The sequence below is a fragment of the Hemiscyllium ocellatum genome, chromosome 26, assembly GCF_020745735.1.
Source record: "Hemiscyllium ocellatum isolate sHemOce1 chromosome 26, sHemOce1.pat.X.cur, whole genome shotgun sequence".
NCBI classification, from domain to species: domain Eukaryota; kingdom Metazoa; phylum Chordata; class Chondrichthyes; order Orectolobiformes; family Hemiscylliidae; genus Hemiscyllium; species Hemiscyllium ocellatum.
The window spans coordinates 14,089,645-14,097,806 of NC_083426.1; positions in this window are offsets into that span (position 1 = coordinate 14,089,645).

The following is an 8,162-nucleotide window of genomic DNA, read 5'->3' on the forward strand; positions in this document are numbered from 1 at the left end:
CAATCTTTTAATTGAAAGGAAATTAATAGGTCATCAAGTGTATATAAGAAGAGAGCATTTGAAAATCGGCAGAGAGCAAACTATCATGTGAATAGATTAGCTCCCTCAGCTCTCAGAGTAACCATCATCCGATTAAAGTTACAGCAGCACTCTTAGCTAATATTCCTGACACCACAGCATGGGGACAGCACAGTGGCTCAGTGATTAGCACTGCTGCCCCCCAGTGCTGAGGACCTGGGTTTGAATCCAGCATCGGGTCACTGTCTGTGTGGAGTTTGCATGTTCTCCCCGTGTCAGTGTGGGTTTCCTCCCACAATCCAAAGATGTGCAGGTTGGCAGACTGTGCTAAATTACCCATTGTATTCAGGCGTGTGTAGGTTAGGGGAAAATGTAGGGGTATGGGTCTGGATGGGTTACTCTTTGGAGGGTTGGTGTGGACTTGTTGGGCCAAAGGACCTGTTTCCACACTGTAGGGATTCTATAGAATTCAGTGGAGAGAGGCATTCCTATCCAAACATTTGAAGGAGGAGGCCTGAAAGAAGATAAATGGGAGGACATGGGACATTCCTGAAGACATATCCTAGTGGTAATTTTGAGAGACTAAATACTATTGTTTTGTTATATGTGAGGCTTGTATTTATTGAAACAGCAAACCATTAGAATTTTATATTAATCAGAAATAGTTAGTAGTTAGAGGGGAATTATTCAGGTTGTTAGTGATTCTGTTAATTTGTTCACAGCTAAAGTTAGATAAATAACTTGTTACCTGTTGATTATAGAGTGAGTGAATGAATTTCATTTCATTTAACCACTCCTTTATAACAGATTGGGAGGGGTGAGAGATAGGTAATACCCCTTGTCAGACTTCTTTTAACATATTATGAGACAAGGCAAACCCCTCTGGGCATTTTGGTTTTAGCTATCGGGTTGGGTGGGGGTGGAATCAACCTCCACTTCATAACACTGTTTATCTGTAGTTAAAATGCATTGATAGATCATAAGACGTAGGCGCAGAAATTAGGCCATTCGGCCCTTCAAGTATGCTCTGCCTCTCAATCAAATCTAGTAAGTTTTTCAACCCCATATTCCCATTTTCTCCCTATAACCTTCAAGGCATGATTGTGATCTCTTTGGGAAGCTTCCAACATACACTGTGTGAGAGTAGAACATTCAGCTTGATTGTTAAGGATGTGGCGGTTCAGAAGTCCCTACAAATACACTGTGATCTCTCAGACTTTTCCCACAGATTATTTTTTAGTGGAGCTGAAATGTCAGATGCAATGTCTGCCGCTCTTATGGCTTCCTCATAAGGTAAATGAACAGGAGAATGAGACAGTAGAGACAAAAGCTTTAGCAAGTCCAATAAAAACCATAACGTCCAGTGGCTGCTGCACACAGTCTCCAGACAGAGAAACTGCAGGATGAGGTTTTATTGCAGTTATCTGAGAATGTCACAACATCAATGATGCAGAAGATTAATGATGTCCAGATCCATCATCTCACAGTGATGCCAACTGCTGGATTATGACCAGATGGCCTCCTCCTAGGTCTTACGTTCCAATGTCTGAAACTGCAAGGCAACTGAGCAATCTGTTGATGGTAATAAGCATGATTCCTTCCCCTCATTTGTTTTGGTTTTGTCTTTCTGATCCTAATGGCATTGACTCCTGCAGGAGTATCATTCTACAGACATTAGTTGCTACCCAACTAATATAAAATAATTTTTAAAAGTTTCCATTTTTGCTTTCCTACAACATAGATGAAGAAAGAAAATCTCCATGCTATAACTCTGACAGGTATCAGTGCAAAATCTTTACTGCAGAGATGCAACAAAATAAGATTTAATGAGCAGCTGACAAATAAACTATAGATGTGATTTCCTTCAGTTACAGCAATAACTTAACTTTAAAAATTGTTGGCTGTGCTTCGCTTTGAGACACTGTGTGGTCCCTGAAGGATTTTTTTAATGCACGTTATTCTTTTTTCATTTTTGCTGAGTTATTTTGGAGCAACTGTCAATCCCCCAATTCCTGAATAATGCAAAAAAATTAAATAATGATTCTGTCATATACAAAGATAGGGGATGCCTGCATTGCAAAATGGCAGAACAATTAATGAAGACTTCAATTTCCACCTAATTGACAGGGGTTAAGTTAGTCAAAGAAACAATATTTTTCTTGCATTCACTGACTTACTAATATTAGTATTACTAAATATTAATTATATTATATACTAATAAATTATATGCAATTCTCGGACACCACACCTTGCATTAAACCGCAACAAATTACAATAAAACAATCTTTAAAGTAATATTGCATCACATTCCATATGAGCTCTGGTCAAAGGCAGGTCCTCATCCCATTCCTGAGACATTTTCTTGGCAGTATTTATTTACCAATTGTCGTTTGCTTTTGTCTTCCACTGACAGGGACAGGGTCAGTAGGCAGGTCCCTCATCTGGAATGGGAATCAAAGCCATGCTGTTGGCATTACTTTGAGCCACTCCTGCCCGGGCCTTTAAGAGTTTTGTAAGTTTCACTTAGATCATCTCACCTTCGTCTAAACTAAGACTACAGGCTCAGTCAATTAAATTTCTCCTCATAAGACAACGCTGCCATTCCAGAAAATTGTCTGGTAAACCTCTGCTGCATTCCATCTCTGAAAAATTCTTCCTTAGAAAAGGGGGCTAAAACTGTTCACAATACCTCAGGAATTGTCTCACTGCGGTTCTATACATTTGAGGCAATACCTCTTTACTCTTCAAAAGGAATCCATCTTGCTTTCTGCTAATTTTGCTCAGTTACCTTAATAGCTTCAAACAGTTATTCACTATGATTCTCCAAATGATAACATTCATGCCTAAGGATAATTAAAACAACTTTAAGTAGCATCATCAACAAGGTGATCTTTTGAAACTGTGGTTCGTGTGTGGAATGAACATCCTGAAGAAGTGGTGCGTGTGGGTACAATTGTATTATTTAAAAGACATTTGGTTGGATACATGAATAGGAAAGAATTGGAGGGATATGGACCAGGACCAGGCAGACGGGACTACTTTAGTTTGGGATTATGTTCGGCATGGACTGGTTGGACTAAAGGGTCTGTTTCTGTGCTGAATGACTATTTATTTTTTGAATGATGGGAATAAAATAGTAGTTGATGAATTTGACACAGGAACACAGTAATACAATGATAATGTCATGAGGCAAATAATCCAAATGTTCAGGGGACATGGTTTCAAACTCCATGATAGCAGTTGGTGGAATTTAATGTTAATTAACTAAAACAATGTCTGACACTGAAAATGTTGAATGTGAAACTATAATCAATTACAGTGAAAAAGTGGTTTAGTGGTTCACTAATATTCCTTGATGGAATTAACTCTGCCATCCTTACAAAGTCTGGCCTTGACGTGATTCTTAATTACTTCCAAGAGCAGCCAAGAATGCGGAACAAACGTTGGTCTTGCCAGTGATGCCCGTATCCCATTAATGAGATAACAAAAGATCAATTTTTCTGAAAATTACCACCAGTGATAGCAAATGCAAAAGACCATTTATTGTCATTAATGAAATGTCATTACCTGAATTTGCAAATTTATTCAGTAGTCTGCTTAACTCAAGTGAAGGAACTCAGTCATGGAAGAAAGAATAATAAGAGATTTAACCTAAATGTAAAGAATTGAGAGAGGATAAGTAAATCAAGAGAATTGTTTCCACTTGTTTGTAATTTACTACTGAGAGGGCATGGGGAAGTTTTCGATGAGCTGCAATCTTTGGACAGCCTAGTAAACAGTGGACAGCATACATGAGTGTTCAGGTACTGAATGTGCAAGTTTCTCGATTTGCAGATCTCATATTGTATACCTCAGACTAATATTTTAAAGGTCACATTGCTGGAATGACCACATACTCTGCCCCACTTCAGTCTTTATAGAATATTCTGCTGGCCACGGAAGAAAAGGACCCCCAGCACAGTTTTCTTTTAGTAGGGCCTTGAGGATTGGGAATACTCTAAGAAACATGTGACTGTATCCCTCGATATTGTTTACTTCCTGTCAGAAATCTGAGACATTTATTCTATTTTCTGTCCCTTCTATAGATAGGTGGGTAAAAGAGAGATACCTTCAAGGTATGATCTCTGTAGGCTTTTCTTCGATTACACCATGATGAAGAAAAGTGCAGCCTCAGGATTGATATGTGCAATCCCTATTGGAAAACTGCACACTTTGTAGCCTCAACTTTTGTTCTCTCTCAATCCAATTTCAATCCAGCCTGGGATATTCAATTCTATCCAATGATGAAAATCTCCCAGAGCAATCACAGGGGGCGAGGCGTTTGATGCTGAGGAACTGGCAGGAGCTGTCATCCAAGGATGAGGATGAGGACTTTGGGAAGGAGGAAGCTGTCCTTGTCCATGACAAAGCTCAGTGGCATCAGGTACTACAGACAGGAGTTGACTGACACCTGGTTCCAGTCTCTGCACCCTGGGTGCAGCAATTGTGAACTGTTAAGCAGCCGTTAATCATCATATCTGAATTTGTTTTTGATTGTGGGTAAACTACAACCTCCACTTGTTTTGTTGTGTTCGCTTTTGTTGGCTGTAAATAAAAGCTCATCTTTGGAATTGTTTGATTAATTGATTGTGATGTTCCGATACAGGATGTGGCTCTCCAGTGGGTCACTGAGGTCAGAGCAGCATTGACTCAGGGAGGGTGTTTGGACGGGATGTAGCTAAGAGCAAGGCAACTGTGTGTGACCTAGTGTTTAAGCACTGACTAGGGGGAGAGAAAGAGATTGCCAGGAAGTGTTAAGCATGCCGGACTCGTACCATAAGCAGCTTGGCTTTGTGGCTGCAATGCCATTATGTTGCCAGTGAAGTGCAGCCCCAATTGGCAATGATTGCCTGGGTACATTGTGGCCTTTTATAAATGACATGGCACCAGAGAAGCTCATCTTTTGGGGATATCTGGTGAGTGGCATGTTGTTCTGGGAATGGCAGGCTGTAGGATGGGACTAGATTTAAGTGGCATAGTGATGGGGTAGGTCGTTAATATGTTGAGTTTGGTAAGATACAGCCAAAGATCACACTAGGCCTCACAAAAAACCTGATCTGTCATCATACAGGATTGGCAAGGCTGTACACTCTCTCTATTCCTTTTCCTTTTCATTGATTTCACCATGAGGAAGATGATAGTGCAGGGTTAAAAACACTGATTAACAAACCCAGAGGGAAGTAACCAGCAATCAATTATTTCTCTATTATGTCTTTACATTGGAGTTTCTTTTTGCAAGCGGGCGGGGGACAATGGTATATGTGGGATCTGAAGGCCTCAATTCCTGAATTTCTGGTTGTCTCTCTTACACCAAAATACAGTATTCAAACTCTGCCTTCAAAGCATCTGCAATGTCGTAGACATTCTCCACCTAATGTTTCGATCAGTAATACTAAGCAAAATGTTACAAGTCTTTGTAGCTTCAGTGGGTGCGGTAGCTGAATTTTTCTGAATTCTTCACCAGAACAACTTTAACATTCTGTGAAGGATAATATGTCATAAAATTCTTTAGGCGATAATTGATTAAATAAGTAAAATTTATCCAAAGCTGCTTACCTTTCAATATTTGGGTGAAATTCCCTAATCCAACCTTAAAGCAAAGTAATTGATTTTAGGACAGACTCATTCTGGATATTGGGGGGAAAAAATTATCATGCTCATCTAGGCTCTTTGAAAGTAGTATTTGTTTCCGTAGTCTTTCAGTCAGGTAACCTCTTCCTTTCTATCACTTCCTGTTAAGCAAGTTTTCAGAATTACCATGACTGAGTTTTGGAAATTTTCCTATTTTTACAGAGGACAACATTGGGAACAAAAGGTCAGTTAGACTCGAAACGTCAGCTCTTCTCTGTCCATACAGATGCTGCCGGACCTGCTGAGATTTTCCAGCATTTTCTCTTTTGGATTGGGAACCTAATAGACTTAGGTCTGGAACAATGGCGTAAAGTGAGGAAAACACCAGCATTCCTTTCAATAATGATTCATTTGTGAACTTTAAAATAGTACTTCTGTTAAAATGTTGTCAAGGAATTTGTATGAAGAGAAATGGGAATAATTAACAAGATACAATTGCATACATTTTGCTGCAATCTCTCTGACACATTGCTGCAGTTAGATGTTTTCTCTCTCTATTTTGCAACATTGTTTGTAACAACATAACACTTCCTTTTAAAATTTTATTCGTAACTTTCATGGCTTGGTAACACACTGTTCAGATGTTGGTGCAGACAGGTTCAGGTTTAACCTTCATAATCCAAACGCTAAAAGCCTAACCCCACATATCCATGTTTGTTTATTTTTCTATCTCTTTTCACTTATGGTCTGAGGTGGGTTTTGAAATTGAGCTATTGCTCCGATCTATTCTATCAAACAAACAGTCAGAGAGAGAAAAGAACAAATTGCAGGAGAGATTAGAATTGCAATGGTCTCAGTATATACTTCCCTCTATGTCAGAAGATTGTGTCTTTGAGACACTTGTACATAAATTTAGACTGACTCTCCAATATAATACTGAAGGACGGTCAGAGGTGCCATCTTTTGGATTTGACATTATAAAAGGGCTCTTGTCTACCCTCTCCAAGGACATAAATTATTTTGGAAAGCTGGGAATTCTCATCTATCACTTGGCCAATATGCCTCCCTCAACATGACTCATCATAACCATTCTGAAGATGGGTCATTTGATTTGAAACATTAACTCAGTTTCTCTCTCCACAGGTGCTGCCATACCTGCTGAGTTTCTCCAGCATGTTTTAGTTTTTATTTCAGATGTCCAGCATCCATAGTGTATTTCTTTTATCTAATAAAATGGATTATCAGCTTGATATCTCATTGCTAAGCTTATTGTGTGTCATACAACTGTTGTATTTCCCACGTCACACAATGACTACACTCAAACATGGATCACGAACTGTATAGAACTTTGGCACATTTTGAAGTCATGAAAGATGTTGCATAAATGCAAACTTTTTTTACAAATCATTGCAATGAGACAGATAACACAGATACCATACTTTTCTAAAAACTGATAACCATTACTGCAAATGAAGAGTATTGACAGGACAGCTGGTACAATTGCAACATTTAAAGGGCATTTGGATGGGTATATGAATAGGAAGGATTTGGAGGGATATAGGCCAGGTGATGGCAGGTGGGACTAGATTGGGTTGGGATATCTGGTCGGCATGGACGGGTTGGACCGAAGGGTCTGTTTCCATGCTGTACATCTCTATGACTTTATGACTGTTTGTCATTAAGAAGACAGCGCTGGCTTAATCGAAAGACAGCATTATGAAATGAATATAAATTAAACACTTCCTATTAGCACCCTAATCATTATGCATAATTATCAATAGTCTACAATGCAGCATTTAAACAACAGTACCTATAAAGATGCAAATAAAGCTTGCTTTGGGCTTCGCTCTCATGGTTCTTAATGCCATTTGCTGCTCTTTATTGGATTATGGCATTATAGCCAGCTGCCACCCACCTAATAAAATTATATTTTTATGCTTTTACCTGTAATAAACAGGTATAAATTGTATTGGGTTCAGAGGTGATAACTTACTTCGATATATGACTGCGTTGATATAAAATATGAGCAAATTTACAAAACCCTTACTTTTCATGGAGCTTTTGTACCTCCATCACTGGCAAGCCAGATGGCTTGCAGTTTACAGAGCTGTGCCAACTGGGAATCTCAAAATCCAAGCTCTCACAGGCACCTATTCGCTAAACATGTACATGATAATAATGTTAACATAGATTTAATATTTAGAGTGATTTACATACTTGCTAGTAAATCTGCACACATAAATTTATATAACTTAATTATCAAGCAGCTTGATCAAGGGGCAAAACGTGGGATCTGATGTTCAAGAGAAACAGATACAATAACCTGGAATAAACGTTGACCTTGAGATTGTCAGTTGATAACTCTCAGCTTTCATTTCATCATCAGATAACATAAATTTATATCTATTTATGTTACATTTTGAATGTGAGCCTACGTATGAGGAGGCAGTGATGTAGAGGTAATCCTGAGGCCTAGGCTCTGGGGACATGAATTTGAATCTCAATAAGCTGATAAATTTTAAATTCAAATAGGC